The sequence below is a fragment of the Bufo bufo genome, chromosome 5 (genome assembly GCF_905171765.1).
Source record: "Bufo bufo chromosome 5, aBufBuf1.1, whole genome shotgun sequence".
Taxonomy (NCBI): Eukaryota; Metazoa; Chordata; class Amphibia; order Anura; family Bufonidae; genus Bufo; species Bufo bufo.
The window spans coordinates 352532274-352556448 of record NC_053393.1 but is presented as its reverse complement, the minus strand read 5'-3'; positions in this window follow the sequence as shown (position 1 = coordinate 352556448).

Genomic DNA, 24175 nt, shown 5'->3' with positions numbered 1-24175 from the left:
AGAGGGGATCAGACCCCAGAAGTTGAAGTGCCAGAGTGGGACAAAAAAAAAAAGTTAAAAAAAAGTGTTTTTCATAATTAGTAGAAAAAATTATTCCCAAAATAAAACACATAACATTGTAAAAATAAAATAAAACCAGTAATGACCAGCTCTACAAAAATATCACATGATCCACTGCCTCAGCTCAACGCTGTAGAAAAAATTTAATAAAAACTGCTAAATCATTTTTTTGTCACCTTACATCACAAAAAGTTCAACACCAAGAGATCAAAATAGCATATGCCCCCCAAAATAGTACCAATCAAACCATCACCTCATCCCGCAAAAAATGAGTCCCTACATAAAACAATCGGGCAAAAAAAAAAAAAAATAAGGCTCTCAGAATATGAAGACAATGAAACATGATTTTTTTGTTTAAAAAATGCTGTTATTGTATAAAACTTAAATACATTTAAAAAAAGTATACATATTAGGTATCGCTGCATCTGTAAGAACCTGCTGTATAAAAATATCACATGAGCTAACCCCTCAGATAAATGCCGTAAAAAATAAAAAAATAAAAACGGTGTAAAATAAGCAATTTTTTGTCACCTTATATCACAAAAAGTGTAATACCAAGCGATTAGAGTTGAGCAGACACCTGGATGTCAGGGTTCGAGGGGTTCACCTGAACTTCACAAAAAAGTTCGAGTTCGGGACGCAAACTTGACCCCGAACCCCATTGAAGTCAATGGGGACCCGAACTTTTGAGCACTAAAATCGCTGTAAAAATGTCATGGAAAGGGCTAGAGGGCTGCAAATGGCATCAAAATGTGGTTAAGAGCATGGCAAATGTGGATAGGGAAATGACTTTAAATAACATAAAATATGTAAGAATAAAAAATAATAATCTTGATCTAGGAGGACGAGGTCCATATGGAGTAGGAGGTTGAGGAGGCAGTGGATGTGGCGGTGTAGGTGGAAGCGGCGGTGGAGGAGGAGGAGGTAGCCTACACTGCTTTTTGGTTTTAAATTTATTTGTATTTTTTTAAATTAGGGTACACCCCAAAACATTGGGAAATATAACCTGTGATAACCCCCTCCAGTCGTGTTTAACACACGTTCAGACAATACACTGGCTGCAGGGCAGGCCAGCACCTCCAAGGCGTAGAGGGCAAGCTCAGGCCATGTGCCCAATTTGGAGACCCAGAAGTTGCAGGGGGCAGACCCATCAGTCAGTTCGTGTACATGTAGGTGTGTGCACACATACTGTTCCACCATGTTGCACATCATGTTCACAATCCATTTGGATATCTTCTCTAACAACTTTCGATGTTCTTTTCTGCGTCTACCATGTTGATCACGGTTAGCGGCGAATCAGGGTTCCATGCCGGAGAGGGAGCGTGAGAAAGGGATAACACATCCAAGGAAGGTCAATAGCTGCAATGTGATCGAGCTGAAATGTGGGACAAGTTATTAAAGCAGAAGGATCGAATGAAAGGGCCAATTAAAGACAAATTTTACAAATTTAATTTCCTGTCACCTATGCAGACCAGGGGGTTTTCATTGCCAGAAATGGGTTAATGTCACCCACCAATGGAACAAATGATTTTTACAAATTTCAGTCCCTGTCACCTATGCAGAGCAGTGGTTTAAAATGTCACCCAAGAATGTAACAGAAAAATTAGTGAAATTTATTAACCTGTCTACTAGGTAGAGCAAGGGTATATAACAACCAAAAATTGGTGAATTTCACCTGAATATGTAACAGACAAATAATTTTTTTTTTTTTACCTGTTTACTAGGTTATAGCAGTGGTATATCACACCCAAACATTGGTGAATTTCACCCGAATATGTAACAGACAAATTAGTGAAATGTTACCTGTCTAATAGGTAGAGCAGTGGTATATCACACCCAAAAATTGGTGAATTTCACCCGAATATGTAACAGACAAATTAATGACATTTTTTTACCTGTCTAATAGCTATAGCAGTGGTATATCACAGCGAAAAATTTGTGAATTTCACCAGAAAATGTAACAGACAAATTAGTGAAATGTTTTTACCTGTCTACTAGATACAGCCAGGGTATATTACACCCAAAAAGTGGTGGATTTCACCAGAATATGTAACAGACAAATTAGTGAAATGTTACCTGTTTACTAGGTAGAGCAGGGGTATATCACACCCAAAAAGTGGTGAATTTCACCCGAATATGTAACAGACAAATTCATGATTTTTTTTTTTACCTGTCTACTAGGTATAGCAGTGGTATATCACACCCAATATTGGTGAATTACAACCGAATATGTAACAGACAAATTAGTGAAATGTTACCTGTCTACTAGATAGAGCAGGGGTATATCACATCCAAATATTGGTTAATTTCACTTGAATATGTAACAGACAAATTCATGATTTTTTTTTACCTGTTTACTAGGTATAGCAGTGGTATATCACAGCCAAAAATTGGTAAATTTCACCCGAAAATGTAACAGACAAATTAGTGAAATGTTTTTACCTGTCTACTAGGTACAGCTGGGGTATATCACATCCAAAAATTGGTTAATTTCACCCGAATATGTAACAGACAAATTCATGATTTTTTTTTACCTGTCTACTAGGTATAGCAGTGGTATATCACAGCCAAAAATTGGTAAATTTCACACGAAAATGTAACAGCCAAATTAGTGAAATGACATAAAATAAAATAAAGTACTTACAAATAAAAAATAAATAAACTTGATTTATGAGGTGGAGGTCCATATGGAGTAGGAGTTTCAGGAGGCGGTGGACGTAGCGGTGTAGGTGGAAGTGGCGGTGGAGGAGGACGAGGTAGCCAACACAGTTTTTTTGTTTAATTTATTTATTATTATTTTTTTATTAGGGTACACTTCAAAAGAGTGTGAAATATCTTAAATACAACAATGAGCAATTGCGCTGTAGTATAACAATGGCTGGTTATGGCCGGTATACATGTCTATTCTGCACAAGGTATGGACAAGTCCTGTGGGATCCATGCCTGGTTAATTTTAATGAACGTGAGCTTGTCCACATTGGCTGTGGACAGGCGGCTGCGCTTGTCTGTGAAAACGCCCCCTGCCATGCTAAACACACGTTCAGACAAGGTGGAGTTCCACCTTGTGGGCACGTCGCATATGAGGCGGTGAGCGGGAAGGCCGAAGTTACGCTGCAGTGCAGACAGGCGAGCAGTAGAAGGGTGAGAACGCCGAAAGCTCGCACAGACAGCCCGCACTTTATGCAGCAGCTCTGACATATTGGGGTAATTTTTTAAGGAACCTCTGCACCACCAAATTCAGCAGATGCACCAGGCAAGGGATGTGCGTCAAACCGGCTAGTCCCAGAGCTGCTACGAGATTTCGCCCATTATCGCACACCACCAGGCCGGGCTTGAGGCTCACTGGCACCAACCCCTGATCGGTCTGTTGTTCAAGGCCCGTCCACAGCTCCTGCGCGGTGTGGGGTTTATCCCCCAAACAGATAAGTTTTAAAACTGCCTGCTGTCGTTTACATCTGGCTGTGCTGAAGTTGGTGGTGAAGGTGTTACGCTTACCGGATGAGGAAGCAGAGTAGGAGGAGGAAACAACAGGAGGCAAACTGAAGCACCCTGCAATCCTCGGTGGTGGAAGGACATACGCCAAACTGCTATCTGCCTCAGGCCCAGCCGCTACTGCATTTACCCAGTGTGCTGTTATGGAGATATAACATCCCTGACCGTGCTTACTGGTCCACGTATCCGTAGTTATGAGGACCTTGCCACAGATGGCGTTGCGCAGTGCACACCAGATTTTGTCCCCCACTTGATTGTGCAGGGAATGGATGGCATGCCTGGAAAAGTAGTGGCGGCTGAGCACGACGTACTCTGGGGCAGCTACCACCATAAGGCTTTAAAACTTTCCGTCTCCACCAGACTGAGTGACAGCATTTCAAAGGACAGTAATTTTGAAATGCTGGCATTCAGGACCAGGTATTGCAGGTGGGTAGGGGGGTACTTCGTCTTCCGCTCCATTGTTTGGGAGATGGAGAGCTGAACGCTTCCGTGGGACATTGTGGAGATGCTTAGTGACCAAGGTGGTGGTGTTGCTGGCACATCCTCTGTTTGCGGGGTGGCAAGTGGCACTGTCACTCCAGAGGTGGATGAAGAGGCCGAGACTGCAGCAGAAGAGGAAGCAGGAGGAGCCAGAACCTTTCTTTGTTTTTGAGGTGTCTACTCCACTGCAGTTCGTGCTTTGCACTTAGATGACTGGTCATGCAGGTTGTGCTCAGGTTGAGAACGTTTATGCCTCGCTTCAGGCTCTAATTGCACAGGGTGCAAACCACTCGTGTCTTGTCGTCAGCACATTGTCTGAAGAACTGCCACACCAGGGAACTCCTTAGAGCTGTCTTTGGTGTGCTCGGTCCCTTGGTGCGGTGGGCAGTAGCAGGCGTACTCTCTAGGGGATCGCCGCTCCGCTTTTGCACCCTGCTCCCTCTTCTGCTGTGCTGGTGGCTCTGAGCAACCACCGCCTCTTCCTCCGAACTAGACAGGTCACTCGCATGACCTTGATTCTTTGTGGGGTCGAGTACCACATCGTTCTCCACATCATCTTCCACCCAGTTTTTACCCCTGCCCTCCTTGTCGGTCTGCACACTTTCCAAAGCCACAGCAGTTGGCACCTGTGTTTCGTCATCATTCGAGATGTGCTGAGGTGGTCTTCCCATGTACTCATCCTGAAACATAAGTGGTTGGGCATCGGTGCACTCAATATCTTCCACTTCTGGGGCAAGGTTAGGTGGATGGCCCTGGGAAACCCTGCTAGCAGAGTCATCAAAAAGCAGAAGAGACTGCTGCATGACTTGGGGCTCAGACTGCTTGGCTGATTTGCAAGGGGGTGAGGTGAAAGACTGATGGACATGGGCTGCAGGTGCTAACTCAGATTTTTCAGCCGGAGACTGGGTGGGAGACAATGTAAAGGAACTGGAGGCACTGTCAGCAACCTAATCTACTATCGCCTGTACTTGTTCTGGCCTCACCATTCGTAGAGCCAAATTAAGCCTGACCAAATACCGCTGAAGGTTCTGTCGCCTACTCGCACCTGAGGAAAGTGTTTCACTTGTGCGTGTAGCTGGCACAGATCGACCACATCCTCTCCCTGCAACTGGAGATCCACCAGCAGCACCACGACCGGGGCCACGTCCCTTATTTGACGCTCTCCTCATATTTCTAAAATTTAGGATCTTGCCCTAAATAGGTGTTTTTTTAATAGCAGAATAGAACAACAGTATCTAAAGGGTGTATCTCACTATGACAGATGCATCAAAGGCTGCAAAATTAAGTTTTCGTCCAAAATGGGTGTTTTTTTAATACCAGAATAGCACAGCAGTATCTAAAGCATGTATCTCACACTGACAGATGCAGACAAGGCCGCAAATTAAGTATTTTGCCCAAAAAGGGTTTTTTTTTAATAACAAAATATGACAGCAGTATATAACGCTTGAATTTCACACTGACGAATGCAGCAAGGGCTGTAAAATTGAGTATTTTGCCCAAAAAGGGTGTTTTTTAAAACCCAGAAAATGATTGCTGTATTTCTAGCTTAAATTGCACACTGACAAATGCTGCAAAGGCACCAGATGTAGGATATTGCCGAAAATGGGTGTTTTTTTAAACCCAGCTTATTATTGCAGTATTTTAAGCTTGGATTTGAATGTCACAAAAGCACATATGCTGTGCTGGTGCACTGAGCTAGCATAAAATGGCCGCCGCCGCCACCCACCTAACTAGCAGATGGATAAAAGTTATTTTTCTGTGTCACTGGGCTCAGGGCAGGGTAAAAAGATTGTGCACTGCACCCACAAAACTAAATCTAGGTAGATCGCTGAATCCTCTCCCTACACTAGTCACAGCAGAGTGATGTGCAGCGCTACGTGACTCCAGCTTATATAGAGGCTGGGTCACATGCTGCACTGGCCAATCACAGCCATGTCTTTAGTAGGCATGGCTGTGATGGCTTCTAAGGGCACAAAGTTAATGCTTGTTGATTGGCTGCTCTGCAGCCATTCAAAAAGCACGATAAAATAGCCGAACACCGAACCCGAACACAAACTTTTACTGAAATTTTCGGGTCCGTGGTCCAAAAATCCTAAAGTTTGGCATGAACCCGAACTTTACAGTTTGGGTTCGCTCAACCCTACAAGCGATCAAAAAGTCATATGCACCCTAAAATAGTACCAATCAAACCGTCATCTCATACCTTTCAGATTATGGAGAAACTAAAAAATCATATTTTTTTTTTAAATGCTTTATTATGTAAAACTGAAACAAACAACCCAAAAAAGTAGTCATATTTGGTATTGTCGCATCCATGACAACCTGCTCTATAAAAATACCACATAATCTAACCTGTCAGATGAACATTGTAAATAACAAAAAATAAAAACGGTGCCAAAACAGCTATTTCTTGTTACCTTGCCTCACAAAAAGTGTAATATAGAGCAACCAAAAATCATATGTACCCTAAAGTAGTACCAAAAAAATTGCCACCCTATCCTGTAGTTTCCAAAATGGGGTCACTTTTTGAGAGTTTCTACTCTAGTAGTGCATCAGGGGGGCTTCAAATGGCACATGGTGTCAAAAAAACAGTCCAGCAAAATCTGCCTTCCAAAAACCGTATGGCATTCCTTTCCTTCTGCGCCCTGCCGTGTGCCCGTACAGCAGTTTACGACCACATATGGGGTGTTTTTGTAAACTAAAGAATCATATTGAGTTTTGTTTGGCTGTTAACCCTTGCTTTGTAACTGGAAAAAAAATATTAAAATGGATCATCTTCCAAAAAAGTGAAATTTTGAAATTTTATCTCTATTTTCCATTAATTCTTGTGGAACACCTAAAGGGTTAACAAAGTTTGTAAAATCAGTTTTAAATACCTTGAGGGGTGTAGTTTCTAAAATGGGGTTACTTTTTTTAGAATTTCTACTCTAGGGGTGTATCAGAGGGGCTTCAAATGGTACATGGTGTCAAAAAACAAGTCCAGCAAAATTTGCCTTCCAAAAACTGTATGGCATTTCTTTCCTTCTGCGCCTTGCCGTCTGTACAGCACTTTACGACCACATATGGGGTGTTTCTGTAAACTACAGAATGAGGGCCATAAATATTGAGTTTTTTTTGGCTGTTAACCCTTGCTTTGTAACTGGAAAAAATGGATTCAAATGGAAGATCTGCCAAAAAAGTGAAATTTAGAAATGTTATCACTATTTTCCATTAATTCTTGTGGAACACCTAAAGGGTTAAAAAAGTTTGTAAAATCAGTTTTAAATACCTTGAGGGGTGTAGTTTGTAAAATGGGGTCATTTTTGGGTGATTTCTATTATGTAAGCCTCACAAAGTGACTTGAGACCTGAACTGGTCCTAAAAAAGTGGGTTTTAGAAATTTTCAGAAAAATTTCAAGATTTGCTTCTAAACTTCTAAGCCTTCTAACGTCCCCAAAAAATAAAATGCAATTCACAAAATGATCCAAACATGAAGTAGACATATGGGGAATGTAAAGTAATAACACATTTTGGAGGTATTACTATCTATTGTAAAAGTACAGAAATTGAAATTTGGAAATTAGCAAACTTAAATTTTTTTGGGGTAAATTTAGATTTTTTTTTAGAGATATATATATATATATATATATATATATATATATTTTACTCAATTTTACCACTGTCATGAAGTACAATATGTGACGAGAAAACTATCTCAGAATGGCCTGGATAAGTGAAAGCGTTTTAAAGTTATCACCACATAAAGTGACATGTCAGATTTGCAAAAAAATGGCCTGGTCCTTAAGGTGAAAATGAGCCCGGTCCTCAAGGGGTTAAAATGGAAAATCTGCCAAAATAGTGAAATTCTGAAATTTCATCTCCATTTTCCTTTAATTCTTGTGGAACATCTAATGGGTTAACAACGTTTGTAAAATCAGTTTTGAATACCTTGAGGAGTTTCGTTTTTAAAATTAGGTTATTTATTGGTGGTTTCTATTATGTAAGCCCCACTAAGTGACTTCAGACCTGAACTGGTCCTTAAAAATTAAGTTTTGGAAATTCTTAAAAATTTTAAGATTTGCTTCTAAACCTCTATGCCTTCTAACGTCCTAAAAAAAGAAAATGTCAGTCATAAAATGATTCAAACTTCATATGGAAAATGTAAAGTAATAACTATTTTAGCAGGTATCACTCTGTTTTAAAAGCAGAGAAATAGAAATTTTAAAAATTGAGAATTTTTACAAATGTTTTATAAATTTTGTATTTTTCATAAATAAAAACAAAATATTTTGACTCAAATTTATCACTGTCATCCAAGAAAGAAATATCAGAATGGCTTGGATAAGTAAAATCATTTTAAAGTTATCAGCACATAAAATTACACATGTCAGATTTGCAAAAGGTGAAAAATGACAGGGTCCTTAAGGGGTTAATAGCTGTACCTTCAGCTTGCTGCCTGGTGTTTCTTGCTGGAGTTTTCATAAAAATACTGTTTAACCCTTTCTGCTCTGGCCAGTTTTCACCTTCCTGCCCAGGCCATTTTTTGCAAATCCGACATGTGTCCCTTTATGTGGTAATAACTTTGGAAAGCTTTTTCTTATCCAAACCATTATGAGATTGTTTTCTTGTGAAACATTGTACTTCATGACAGTGTTAAATTTGAGTCGATATATTTCACCTGTATTCATGAAAAAATCCCAAATTTACCAAAAATTTTGAAAAATTCACATGGATGTTAAAGGGATTTGAATTTTTAGATTTTCCTAAAAAGTTTCAAAATAACTTTTTTTTGAAAGGACCAATTCAGTTATTAAATCCTATTTTTACAGGTTTACATAACAGAAATTGTCAATAAATGACCCCATTTAAGAAACTACACCACTCAAGTTATTCAAAACTGATTTTATGGGTGTACCACAGGGCTCAGAGGTAAAGGAGCACCAAATGGCTTCTGGAGGGCAGAAAACTTAGGGAATATGAAAACTTTGTGAAAAAAGGCTGCCTACTGGAAAAAAACAAAGTTTAAAACTGAGCAGAGGTGCGATCAGTAAAAAAATTACGTTACTGATCGGCACTTAGCATGCACAGTACGCACGCACAAATGCGCACAGAAATCTACACTAACAATACCTAAAATTTATATATTTATTTATATACAATATATATATATATATATACAGTGGGGGAAATAATTATTTGACCCCTCACTGATTTTGTAAGTTTGTCCAATGACAAAGAAATGAAAAGTCTCAGAACAGTATCATTTCAATGGTAGGTTTATTGTAACAGTGGCAGATAGCACATCAAAAGGAAAATCGAAAAAATAACTTTAAATAAAAGATAGCAACTGATTTGCATTTCATTGAGTGAAATAAGTATTTGAACCCTCTAACAAAAAAAGACTTAATACTTGGTGGAAAAACCCTTGTTTGCAAGCACAGAGGTCAAACGTTTCTTGTAATTGATGACCAAGTTTGCGCACATTTTAGGAGGAATGTTGGTCCACTCCTCTTTGCAGATCATCTCTAAATCCCTAAGGTTTCGAGGCTGTCTCTGTGCAACTCTGAGCTTGAGCTCCCTCCATAGGTTTTCGATTGGATTAAGGTCCGGAGACTGACTAGGCCACTCCATGACCTTAATGTGCTTCTTCTTGAGCCACTCCTTTGTTGCCTTTGCTGTATTTTTTGGGTCATTGTCGTGCTGGAACACCCATCCACGACCCATTTTCAGTTTCCTGGCAGAGGGAAGGAGGTTGTCGCTCAGGATTTCACGATACATGGCTCCGTCCATTTTCCCGTTTATGCGAATAAGTTGTCCTGTGCCCTTAGCAGAAAAACACCCCCAAAGCAAAATGTTTCCACCCCCATGCTTGACGGTGGGGACGGTGTTTTGGGGGTCATAGGCAGCATTTTTCTTCCTCCAAACACAGCGAGTTGAGTTAATGCCAAAGAGCTCTATTTTGGTCTCATCAGACCACAGCACCTTCTCCCAGTCACTCTGAATCATTCAGGTGTTCATTGGCAAACTTCAGACGGGCCTGCACATGTGCCTTCCTGAGCAGGGGGACCTTGCGAGCCCTGCAGGATTTTAATCCATTGCGGTGTAATGTGTTTCCAATGGTTTTCTTGGTGACTGTGGTCCCTGCTAATTTGAGGTCATTAACTAACTCTTCCCGTGTAGTTCTAGGATGCTTTTTCACCTATCTCAGAACCATTGACACCCCACGAGGTGAGATCTTGCGTGGAGCCCCAGAGCGAGGTCGATTGATGGTCATTTTGTGCTCCTTCCATTTTCGAACAATCGCACCAACAGTTGTCACCTTCTCTCCCAGCTTCTTGCTAATGGTTTTGTAGCCCATTCCAGCCTTGTGCAGGTCTACAATTTTGTCTCTGACATCCTTGGACAGCTCTTTGGTCTTTCCCATGTTGGAGAGTTTGGAGTCTGCTTGATTGATTGATTCTGTGGACAGGTGTCTTTTATACAGGTGAATAGTTAAGACAGGTGTCCTTAATGAGGGTGACTAATTGAGTAGAAGTGTCTAACCACTCTGTGGGAGCCAGAACTCTTAATGGTTGGTAGGGGTTCAAATACTTATTTCACTCAATGAAATGCAAATCAGTTGCTATCTTTTATTTAAAGTTATTTTTTCGATTTTCCTTTTGATGTGCTATCTGCCACTGTTACAATAAACCTACCATTGAAATGATACTGTTCTGAGACTTTTCATTTCTTTGTCATTGGACAAACTTACAAAATCAGTGAGGGGTCAAATAATTATTTCCCCCACTGTATATACAGTACAGACCAAAAGTTTGGACACACCTTCTCATTCAAAGAGTTTTCTTTATTTGCATGACTATGAAGGCATCAAAACTATGAATTAACACATGTGGAATTATATACATAACAAACAAGTGTGAAACAACTGAAAATATGTCATATTCTAGGTTCTTCAAAGTAGCCACCTTTTGCTTTGATTACTGCTTTGCACACTCTTGGCATTCTCTTAATGAGCTTCAAGAGGTAGTCCCCTGAAATGGTCTTCCAACAGTCTTGAAGGAGTTCCCAGAGATGCTTAGCACTTGTTGGCCCTTTTGCCTTCACTCTGCGGTCCAGCTCACCCCAAACCATCTCGATTGGGTTCAGGTCCGGTGACTGTGGAGGCCAGGTCATCTGGCGCAGCACCCCATCACTCTCCTTCATGGTCAAATAGCCCTTACTTTCAAAGTTTTCCCAATTTTTCGGCTGACTGACTGACCTTCATTTCTTAAAGTAATGATGGCCACTCGTTTTTCTTTACTTAGCTGCTTTTTTCTTGCCATAATACAAATTCTAACAGTCTATTCAGTAGGACTATCAGCTGTGTATCCACCTGACTTCTCCTCAACGCAACTGATGGTCCCAACCCCATTTATAAGGCAAGAAATCTTACTTATTAAACCTGACAGGGCACACCTGTGAAGTGAAAACCATTTCAGGGGACTACCTCTTGAAGCTCATCAAGAGAATGCCAAGAGTGTGCAAAGCAGTAATCAAAGCAAAAGGTGGCTACTTTGAAGAACCTAGAATATGACATATTTTCAGTTGTTTCACACTTGTTTGTTATGTATATAATTCCACATGTGTTAATTCATAGTTTTTATGCCTTCAGTGTGAATCTACAATTTTCATAGTCATGAAAATAAAGAAAACTCTTTGAATGAGAAGGTGTGTCCAAACTTTTGGTCTGTACTGTATATATATACAGAGAGAGAGAGAGAGAGAGAGAAAAGAAAATGGCAGGCAGCACAGCAGTAGAAGAGTAAAACGGAGTGCCAGTGGCTGCAGAGGCGATCTACCAACCCAAAAATGTAGATAAAGAATGAACTCCACGGCACTTCCAAAAAATAAAGGTGCGTTTATTCGCCAGATAACAGCAACATTTCGGACCGCTCTATGGAACCTTTCTCAAGAAGTGACAACAGCAAAATGGTGCTCCATACAAATATAAATACATGTGCACATGATAATTATTAATTACAAGCAATCAATCAATTAATGTGAATAATAAATATAATATTATAAGAAAGTGATAAATTCATGCTCCATATGTCTCATAAATATATAAAGCGTTCAATACATTTATAATTAAAATTCATAAATGAAGACTATAGTGAAATTCAAATCTAACCATGATTAAATAAATAACTACACCTATGAAGTGACAAAAAACATGATTGTATAATTGAAACCACACGTGAAATGCCAAGTGTAATAGAATAAAGCATGATTGATAAAAGAGGAAAAGAGGGGTCTGTATTGACCAGCACGGTATCGCATGTGTGGATCGCGTCCCCAATTACAGAGTCCGCATGTCAGGTCCAAGATAAAAGCAGAGGAGCGCGCTGGGTCACGTGATACAAAAAGATCACGTGACCGCATGTTGTTGTGAAGCGCAAAGCTGGAACACAAACTGCATGCAAGAACCTTCTTACGTGAGCATTCAGCATTGTGTGATACCGAACAATCACATGATTGGGCTCAATAAGCGCACATAGGGAGAATATTAGCATCTGCCAGCAAAATCATGCTATCAAAACAAATACAATATAAGGGATGCAAGGTAAAACACATGATCATGAATAATATAGAAAGTTGGACAGTATGAATCAACATCAGACCCTATAACGTCACCGCAATATATTGGAGAGCGGACCCCAGTGTCAAACCCCCCGCCAGAGGTTTAGGGAACATATGTGCACGCTATCCAGGATAAACACAGTAAAAATTGTAACCAATGATCCCATGCCATTGTGATGCACTAGGATCATCGGACACACACAGTCACACAGGGGGGATCACACCGATTGTCGGCAAGTGAGACCCCCACATGTGTTGACCATAAAACACTAAGTAAAAGAAGATCATAAATTAAACCTAGCATCACACCCCTCTGTTTCCAAAAGGAATATTTTATTAGCAAAATTTATAAAAAATGAGAAGACAACACATGAACTAATAATGTGACAAAAATAAAAATGTCACACTAAGGAAATATTATGGCCGGAAAATATTAGATGAAAGGCCCTCAAAGGAAAATAGATCCATGCTGGTCGTATCAGTGCCCAATTCCTCGATCGTCATCTGTAAATAAAACAAAAATAGAATAAATCTATGTATAAGTAGGGCACCACAAATAAGGTAAAACTGATAGAATCATTAAATGCCAAAAACTTTAAGTGACAATCCAGGGTCTAAAGTCCACATTCAATCCATTAGGTTTTAACGTATTAAGTGTAGAGATCCAATGTAACAATAGATTCCTGTTGTCACCCCTACAAGAAAAAATGGGAATGTGGTCAAACAACATGCACTTGAGATCACTTTTTTTATGGTAAATGTCCACAAAATGTTTTGACACAGGAAGATCTATTAATTTTTCCAAATGGTATATCTATGTATAGCACGTACAGCAAATTACAAGGACACCAAAGATCATATATCACAAAAGAAGAATCACATGTCAAAAATGTTTGATGTAATATTTTTTTTCAGTGATGGGGTGTGTAAAACTGTTGCTTTTCTGTATGTATCTGTAATTAATACAATTAAGACATGGAAAACAGCCCATTTTACGGATACGAATAAATGTTTGCCCAGTCTTTTTTTGTGGGCCAATGTCCGTATGTACAAGTCTGTCCCGCAAATTATTCGGTCTGCTGTAAGGGGGAAGTTTAAATTCCTAATGGTGTTCTTCTCAAAATTGGCCAATGTTGTTGAACTATTTCTCTTAGGGAATGGCTATATTCTGTGTAGGTTGTCACAAGAGGGATCCTATCTGATGATTTTTTATCTCGTTTCTTCTTTAATATTTCAGCTCTTTTAGAGGTTTGGACCGCAGTTAAATGTGTATTCAAAACTGTATTGGGGAAACCTCTATTACGAAATGCCGTTGTCATCTTATTCAAAGTTGCATCTAATTGACGATGATTACTAACAATGCGTTTTGCTCATAAGAATTGGCTCAAAGGGAGAGACATGACCATTGTACGAGGATGGGCACTGTCAAACCTCAAGAGATTATTCTTTCCCGTAGGTTTAACATAAACATCAGTACTAAGCTTTCCCTCCCACAGTGTAACTCTAGTGTCCAGGAAATACATTTCTTTCTCTGAATAACTCAAAGTAAATTTGTTATCACCATCAATAGTATTAAGGAAAGAAAATAAGGAAAGAAGTTGTTGTGTATCTGTCCATATCAAGAACATGTCATCTATGTATCGCCACCACCTCAATGTTCGAAGTGGTGCGACACACAGATAAACGTCTCCTCAAGGAAGGAGACCACCATGTTGGCATAAGTGGGTGCCACATTAGACCCCATGGCGGTCCCCTTCAACTGTAAATAAAAATGGTCGCCAAACTGAAAATTATTTGACGTTAGTACCAGATGTAAGAGGGTTAAGATAAAGTCCTGGCAACCTGGTGACAGATCTGATGTGACAATTTTCATTGCAGGGTTACATTGGATCTCTGCACTTAATACGTTTAAACCTAATAGATTGAATATAGACTTTAGACCCTGGATTGTCACCTAAAGTTTTTGGCATTTAATGATTCTATCAGTTTTACCTTATTTGTGGTGCCCTACTTATACATAGATTTATTCTATTTTTGTTTTATTTACAGATGACGATCGAGGAATTGGGCACTGATACAACCAGCATGGATCTATTTTCCTTTGACGGCCTTTCATCTAACATTTTCCGGCCATAATATTTCCTTAGTGTGACATTTTTATTTTTGTCACATTATTAGTTTATGTGTTGTCTTCTCATTTTTATTAATTTTGCTAATAAAATATTCCTTTTGGAAACCGAGGGATCTGATGCTTGGTTTAATTTATGATCTTATTTTACTTAGTGTTTTATGGTCAGCACGTGGAGGGCTCTCTTGCCGACAATCGGTGTGATCCCCCTGTGTGACTGTGTGTGTCCTTGTGCATTACAATGGCATGGGATCATTGGTTACAATTTTTACTGTGTTTATCATGGATAGCATACTCCTCTGGCGGGTGGGTTTTTGACACTGGGCTCACTCTCCTATATATTGCGGTGACGGTATAGGGGTCTGATGTTGATTCATACTGTCCCGCTTTCTATATTATTCATGATCATGTTTTTTACCTTGCATCCCTTATATTGTATTCGTTTTGTAGCATGATTTTGCTGGCAGATGCTAATATTCTCTCTGATGTCGCTTATTGAGCCCAATCATGTGACTGTTCGGTATCACATGATGCTGAATACTCACGTAAGAAAGTTCTTTCATGCTGTTTGTGCTTGAGCTCCAGCTTTGTGCTTCACAGCAACATGCGATCACGAGATCTTTTTGTATCACGTGACCCAGCGCGCTCCTCTGCTTTTTATCTTGGACCTGACATGCACACTCTGTAATTGAGGACGCGTCCACACATGTGATACCCATGCTGGTCCAGTACAGACCCCTCTTTCCTTATCAATCATGCTTTTTCTATTACACTTGGCACTTGTGGTTTTAATTATACAATCATGTTTTTTTGTCACTTTCATAGGCGTAGTATTTATTTAATCATGATTAGATTTGAATTTCGCTATTACTCTTTATTTATGAATTTTAATTATAAATGTATTGAACACTTTATTATATTTATGAGGACATATCGGAACATGAGTTTATCACTTTCTTATAATATTATATTTATTATTCACATTAATTGACTGATTGTTTGTAATTATTAATTACCATGTGCACATGTAATTATATTTATATAGAGCACCATTTTGCTGTTGTCATTGTTTGAGAAAGGTTCCATAGAGCGATCCGAACGTTGCTGTTCTTTGGTGAATAGACGCACCTATATTTTTTGAAGTGCCGTTGGAGTTCATTCTTTATTTAGTTAATTTATCTCACGGTACCTGGAATTGAAATATATATATATATATATATATATATATAAAGAGAGAGAGAGAGAGAGAGAAAGAGAGAGAGAGACTTTTAACTATTGCTTCTTAAAAAAATTCACAGATTAAAAACAAAAAATACCTGCACCAAAAAAATGAGCCCAGGTGCTGAACAGTGAAGTACAGACTGATCAGCGCTTGGAGTTCACAGATCACACACAGAAAAAGTGGTGCAGACTAGAAAAAACGACAAAAAAAAGTAAAAAGTGACCAAAAAATTACAAATTGCTAGCTGTCCACAAAAGGAGGGGGGATAGGGATTAGGGCTTGGGAAGCTTGCACGCAGAAAAAGTCATGCAGAGCAGGGGGGGAAAAATGGGAAAAAAGTAAAAAGTGACCAAATAAAAGTCACAAATTGTTTGCCGGCCCGGAAAAAGCGGACAAGGAGGAGGAGGTAGGGGGTGAAGGGGGATAGAGACAGGGATTAGGGCTTGGGAAGGTGGGGTGGTGGATTAGGGATCTGGAACAGTTGCAAAAAAAATTAAAAATCACTGCAGCAAATGTTTCAGATGTTCTTCTTATATTCTTCTTCACAAGTCCACCCCAAGTCCAAAAAGGGCAGATTTTCAGCACAGAGGGTTACAGGTCCATTCTGCATGCACTCGCCAGCTAGAATAGCTGCATGCAGAGGGATTCTTCCTGTTCCCTCTGCTGCTGTAGTGCTGACATTGACTGGAGCGCTGTTCCAGCCAATCACAGCGCTAGCAGGGGACCCCAAACTGGAGTTTGCTGCCTGATCTCGGGAGAGACAGGTGCTAAATAGTTTAGCACCGGTCACCTATACATTTCCCTTCCCCCAACCCCCCCTGCAGCTCCATATTGCAGCCGGAGCTGCGATGGACAGGTCTATAGAAACCGGCCAATAGCAGCGATCAGGGCTGCTGGGGGGGGCGGAAATAACTCCCACAGCCCTTAGTTAACATGGCTGCCTGCTCGACAGCCATTTCATCACGGTTCCTGAGCGATTATGCCCGGGTGACGGGTGTTTGTCCTGCTGTAGTAGTGCGGCGCTGGTTGAGAAGTCACTTCCTGCAGTCCCATACTATTACGGCGCAAAGAAATCCAGCCCATACAGCTTTAAACAAAACAATCTTCAGCACGCTATTCCTTGCTGAAGCAGCACTATTTCTGGATTTCAGTTATCTCACCCAGCTAAACTGAATCACCGGGTGAAATACACCTTCCCCCCCCCCCCACCGGGCTAGAAGCTGCAGAGCTAGAAGCTGCAGTGTGGCGTGCTGAAGCTTTTTATTATATATTTTTTATATTTTGTCTTAATTTTTTGACACTTGTGCCCCCCCATAAGGTAATATACGAACTTTGGGGGTCATTTAACATATTATTTTTTTTATGATTTCTCCTGTAATGGGGCTGATGTATTAGCCAAGTTACAGGGCTAACACAGCCCCCAGAGAAATTATACATTGCTGTACAACCTCACTGCATTACTCATCCAAGTCTGCTAAGACCCAGCAGCTCCTGCAGACTCCCGTCACCCAGTGGTCATATATAACAAATAGATACAGATAACCAAATAAAACTAATGAATAAAAAAAATTAGACCTGGTCATTTATTTATTGTGGAAAATGATCAAGTGTAACATTAAAGGGGTATTCCCATCTTGTTAATCATATGTAATTAAATTATTTATCCCTCAATGAAGTATTTTCTAAATATGTGATTAAAAATATTGTCCTGATGTAGGTACTTTGGGGGCTGATGTAGGCACTTTGGGGGCTGATGGAGACACTTTTGGGGGCTTATGGAGGCATATTGGGGCTGTTTGAGGCATATGGGGGCTTATGAAGGCATATAGGGGCTTATGGTATGGAGGCATATGGGGGCTTATGGAGGCATATGGGGGCTGTTTGAGGCATATGAGGGTTGTGAGGCATATGGGGGGCTTATGGAGGCATATGGGGGGATTATGGAGGCATATGGGGGCTTATGGAGGCATATGGGGGCTGTTTGAGGCATATGGGGCTGTTTGAGGCATATGGGGCTGTTTGAGGCATATGGGGGCTGTTTGAGGCATATGGGGGCTGTGAGGCATATGGGGGGCTGATGGATGTAGCAGAGCTGAATATGCTGCTGTTCAGCCATAGTTCTAGTGGGGAAGGGAATAGACAGATGTAGCAGAGCTGTATATGTGGCGGGTTAGTATCAATGCTGGTGGAAGAGAGAAACAGATGTAGCAGAGCTGAATATGCGGCTGTTCTGACACAGTGCTGGTTGAAGAGATAAACAGACAGATGTAGCAGAGCTGTATATGAAGCTTTTCAGACACAGTGCTAGTGGGGGAGTAGAATAAAGATGTAGCAGGGCTGTATAGGAAGCCATTCAGCCAAAGTGATGTTAGGGGACTGGAGAAGACACATGTAGCTGAGCTGTATATGCATCTATAAAGATACATAGTGTAAGGTTTAAACACAACTGGAGTACAGCTGTAATGGAACCAAATCTGCATCAGTGCTGGTGGGTGGGGGTTGGTCAAGCTTTTGAGCTAATGTATAATATGGAATTATAGTTTTTGATGCACAGAATGGGTTTGTAAAAGATCAGACTGAGATTTTGTGTGTAAAACTGCAGAACAGCCAGGTGTTACTGTACACTGAGCTAACTTCACATGGCTCTCTGATGATTCCCCAGCAGGGGGGAGGGGCCTCACAGACACTGCAGGCTGCCAGACTGATGAGTCATACTCTTTACATGAACTAGCGCAAGGACTGAGTTCTCAGTGTGATGTCATAAGGAGGTGTGGCCAGCCTTCATTCAAACTGCCTAAGCCCGCCCAGCCTTAGCAGCAGAAAACCAGGAAGTGAACAGCTAGCTGGCAACAATTGAGGATGAAGTAGCAAGATGGGGATACCCCTTTAAGGATTTACAAATATTTGTCCTCCAAATGAACCCGAAGCTTTTCAGGTTCACTTTGAACAAATCCTCACATGCTTAAATAACACTGGGAGGAAGTGGGAGGAAGGATTGCCCTGATTGGTTTACAGGCTGACAAAAAGCCTTGATCAGTGGGGCAACAGGCAGGGAGATTACTGTGTAGAATGAGTGGCCCAGGCGGTGTGCTGGGGCTCTTGGCCAGGCAAGCAAGGGTACCCCTGCTAGTATACTTGCGGTGACACCGGCATCTTAACGGGTCTCACGGACAGCAGAGCTGTCTGGGCACTCGTCTGGGGACCAATCACAGCAGTCCCTGTTTCCTGATCGCTGTCATTGGTCACTCAGATCTAAGTGACCAATCGCAGCGCGTCCTGCTTGTCTTTAGGGAAAAATCACACAGCGCAGCTCCGATCTCCTCTTTCTGACAGTTACACTTCAGGAGATCGGAGCTGCGCTGCCCTGGTCTCCTGTCAGAGTGCCAAGTACCAAGTGAATAAACACCCAACAGTTCCCCAAACACACACTGTTCTCCTGACACCCCATCCTCCAACCACCCTTCCTCCCCACAGAACATTTATTTTTATTTTTATAAAATAGTGTAGTATATAGGTCAATAGGTAGCTTTAAATAGTTGAAGTTAGGCGCTTTTAAAAAATAAATAAAAAATAATTAATTATATAATAATAATAATTATAATAAAAAAATTATATAATAAAAAAAAAAATATATATATATAAATATATATATATATATATATATATATATATATATATATATATATATATTACTGTTAATTAGATAGTTTTAGTTAGTTCGCCAGAGTACTGGCAGTTAGCTAGAAATAGTTTAGTTTAAAAAAAAATATACAAATATAATATATATAAAATTACTGGTAATTAGCCATAGTTAGTTAGCTTGAGTACTGGCAGTTAGATAGAAATAGTTCGGAGTAGTGTTAGGGTAAGAGGTTTTAAAAAAAAAAAAAAGTATATATATATATATATATATATATATATATATACAAAAAAATAATAATAATTATATATATATATATATATATATATATACACAGTGGACAAGGAAAAAAGAGAGTTGGGCAGCACAGCTATATCCAAAGTACAGGCGGAGTTCCAGCGGCTGTGATTTGGGCATTATTACCAAGCAAATAGCAATCATAAATTCATATATTCCTAAATCATCCACATGATTTGAATCAAATACATCTGTGGCAAACATAATATTCAAATGAGGGGCGGAGCTAGCGCCGGACTGTGATGGCAGCATAGTCAGGAGCTCTCCGAAACAGATCCTACAAAGCACCAGCACACGTAAGCTGACAGCCAGAGAAATGGTCAAGATAGGCCACCCTAAGTTTGGAGACTCATCCAGCTCCAACAAACCTGCAAACTCAGGCGGAGATATGGATAAATTCATCCGAAAAGCGTCCGCCACTGTCGCAGCGCGAGAGCCCAAGATGGCCCCGACACCCTCGCTTAAGGTTAGTGAGCGCGTTACTGACCTCTCTGAAGGGGAGTCGGATACTGAAGATTCTCACAGCAGGTGTAACGGTCGCGTACACACACACACACAGGGGGGGAGGGAAGTGACCACTGCGCTCCACCCTCACCCCTGGCCCTGCCTACTTGCCTCGCGAGTCCTAATGACAGGGGACAACTGGACGGCAATCCCTAACTTGGAATAAGTGCAGGGATGACAGACAGACAAACAACAGGACGTGAACGGACCGAGTCAAAACCAGGAAAGCTACAAAGTACAAAGGATTAAGCAAAGAATGGTCAGGAGAAGCCGGGGTCAAATACCAGGAGAGCAGAGAAGTACAAGAGGAGTCCTAAGAGAGTAGTCAGGTGGGAGCCGAGGTCACAATACCAGGACGGATGCGCAGTACAGGAGGATCAGGCAAAAGGATGGTCAAGGAACAGGATCAGGTAAGTATTCAGCAGTCCAACAAATAGCCAGGAACCTAGAAATTAACAGGCAACCTGTAGCCAGCAGGCTGCCTGTATTTATAGTGGGGAGTGATGGTCATGTGACGTGGCCAGCGTCACATGACCGACAGACCAACCAGTCGAGCACCGAGTGATCAGCTCGGCGCTCAAGGCAGACTTAGGAGCAGGGAGCCACCCAGCTAGTAAAGCCGCCCTGGGAATGAGGTCAAACACAGATCCTCATTCCCAAAGCTAAGCAACAGGTCTGCGGGCGATGGGGGACCGAGTGCACCTTTGGAACCCCGTGACAGCAGGACGGCGCTCCCGGTTACTCCCCGATTCCTGATGCAAACACTCAGCAAAGCTATGGAGCCGATTCTGAGTGAACTCACGGCGCTCCGCCATGATATGCTGCACATCGGCGACAGAGTGGTAACGCTAGAGACCCATCAGGCTGCGATCCTAGCCCACCAAACAGCCACAGTGTCCTCACTACAGAAATGCCATACTCACCTCAACGACCTCCATAGCGCTCTGGAGGATCAAGAAAATCGAGGACGCAGAAATAATCTGCGGTTCAGGGGGATACCCGAAACAGTTCTAGCCACGGACATACCAAATACAGTAATGGTGCTGTGCAAGTCCCTATTGGGTCCGGACTAACAGATGGACATTACTATCGAACGCGCTCACAGAGTGCTGCGGCCTAAACCAAAACCCTCTGAACCCCCCAGAGATGTAATTTGCCGTTTCCTCAACTTCCAGATAAAAGCAGCAGTGCTGGAAGCGGCCAGGAATCAAGAGAATATAACATGTGAGGGATCGCCAGTCTCGATATACCAGGATTTAGCACCCTCAACACTCAGAAAACGCCACTCCTTGAAACCCCTGACCGACTGGCTCCGGTCCAACAAGATTTTATATCGGTGGACTTTTCCATTTGGTCTCACCTTTGCTCATGCCGGGCGCCGTCTCTCTATCTCCGCATATGCCGACCTAGCCGGAGTGTATGAGCACCTACAGATACCGCCTATGGAAATAGAGAATTGGGAGCTATACTGTCACGGAACCATGAACCAGACGTGAAACAAGAGATAAGTGAAAATAAGAAGGCTTTATTGAAAATAAAGCTGTAAAGCAAAAGTCCAAACGGATGGTGAAACCGAGCAGAGTCTTTGCGAAGCCAGAGGTCAGGAACCAGAAGGGTAGTCAGACGAAGCCAGGATCAGGAACCAGCAGGGTAGTCAGACGAAGCCAGGATCAGGAACCAGCAGGGTAGTCAGACGAAGCCAGGATCAGGAACCAGCAGGGTAGTCAGACGAAGCCAGGATCAGGAACCAGAAGCAGCAGCAGTCTTAGAAGCATGTGAACACAAGAGGACCAAGCAAGGAACTGAAGCCACAGACCTCCTATATATATGAGCTAGGCATCCAGCTCCTCCCAGGGGAAGGAGGAGCCGCAGGGTGGAAGGCTACAAGAAACCCAGAAACCAAGATGGCCGCCAGCACATGTCAAACGAAGGAGAGCAGCAAGCAGGTAAGACCATGACAGTACCTCCCCCTCAAGGGCCCCTCCTCCGCGGAGCACAAAACGGTTTCTGAGGGAAGCGTGCGTGGAAGGCTCGGAGCAAGGCAGGAGCATGGACATCTGCGGAGGGAACCCAGGAACGCTCCTCTGGACCATAACCACGCCAATGGACCAAAAACTGCAACCGACCGCGGACCAGGCGTGAGTCCAGGATATTGCTCACCTCATATTCCTCACGATTGCCCACTTGGACCGGACGAGGCCGAGGAACCGAGGAAGTGAAACGATTACACACCAGTGGCTTCAACAGGGAGACATGAAACACGTTGGAGATCCGCATGCCAGGAGGAAGCGCAAGGGCATAGGCTACCGGGTTTACCCTGCGAAGCACTCGGAAGGGACCAACAAAGCGAGGCGCCAGCTTGGGAGTGGGCACTCGAAGGTTGAGGTTGCGGGTGGACAACCATACACGGTCTCCGACCTGGTAGGAAGGAGCAGGCGCTCGTCTGCGATCAGCCTGGAGTCTCTGGCGCTGCGCAGAGACCTCAAGGGACTTCTGGATCTGTACCCAAGAAGCACGTAGGACGGAAAGGTGATCCTCCACAGCCGGAATATCCTGGGGAGAGAATACCTCCGGTAACACGGCAGGTTGGAACCCATAATTGGCCATGAAGGGAGACGTCCCAGAGGAAGAGTTCACCGCCGTGTTCCTGGCAAACTCAGCCCAAGGCAGGAGGTCAACCCAATTGTCTTGGTGATCGGAGACATAGCAACGAAGGAATTGCTCCAAGGCCTGATTGGATCGTTCTGCGGCCCCATTGGACTGAGGGTGGTAGGCCGAGGAGAAGGAGAGATGAATCCCCAACTGGGAGCAAAAGGCGCGCCAGAACCTGGACACAAACTGACTCCCCCGATCCGACACAATCTCCTTAGGCAAACCGTGCAACCGGAAGACCTCCCTGGCAAAAATCGTGGCCAACTCTTGTGCAGAGGGTAACTTCTTGAGAGGAACACAGTGGCACATTTTGGAAAACCGATCCACAATCATGAGAATGACCGTACGGCCTCGGGATGCAGGGAGGTCCACAATGAAATCCATCCCCAGGTGTGACCATGGACGCTCCCCGGTGGCTATGGGTTGCAGAAGGCCCAACGGAAGGTGCCGAGGGGACTTACTCTGGGCACAAACGGAGCATGCCGCTACATATGCGGCGATGTCGGAACGTAGGGAAGGCCACATGAACAGACGTGAAACAGCCCAGGACAGCTGATTCTTTCCAGGATGCCCCGCGGTCTTGGAGTTATGGTAGGTTCGCAACAACCGAGTGCGCAACTCCTCAGGCACAAAACATCTGCCGTTGGGTCTCCCAGAGGGAGCACCAGATTGAGCCGCCAAAATCTGCTCACCCAGGGGAGAGGTCAGGCTGGTGTGAATGGCGGCCAGGATCTGATTCGTATGACCGAAGTCGGAATCGACTCCTCCCTGGACAGCTCGGAGTACTGCCGTGATAAGGCATCCGCCCTGATGTTCTTGGAACCGGGTAGGTAGGAGACCACGTAATTAAAACGTGACAAGAACAGAGCCCATCTGGCCTGACGTGGTGTCAATCTCTTGGCCTCAGAAAGGTAGGTCAGATTCTTGTGGTCCGTCAGGATGAGAACCGGAACCACCGAACCCTCGAGCAAGTGCCTCCATTCTTTAAGGGCCTGCACGATGGCCAATAACTCCCTGTCACCAATCTGATAGTTGCACTCCGCGGAAGACAGTTTCCGGGAGTAAAACCCACAAGGAAGCAGAGGACCCTCTGGTGTTCTAC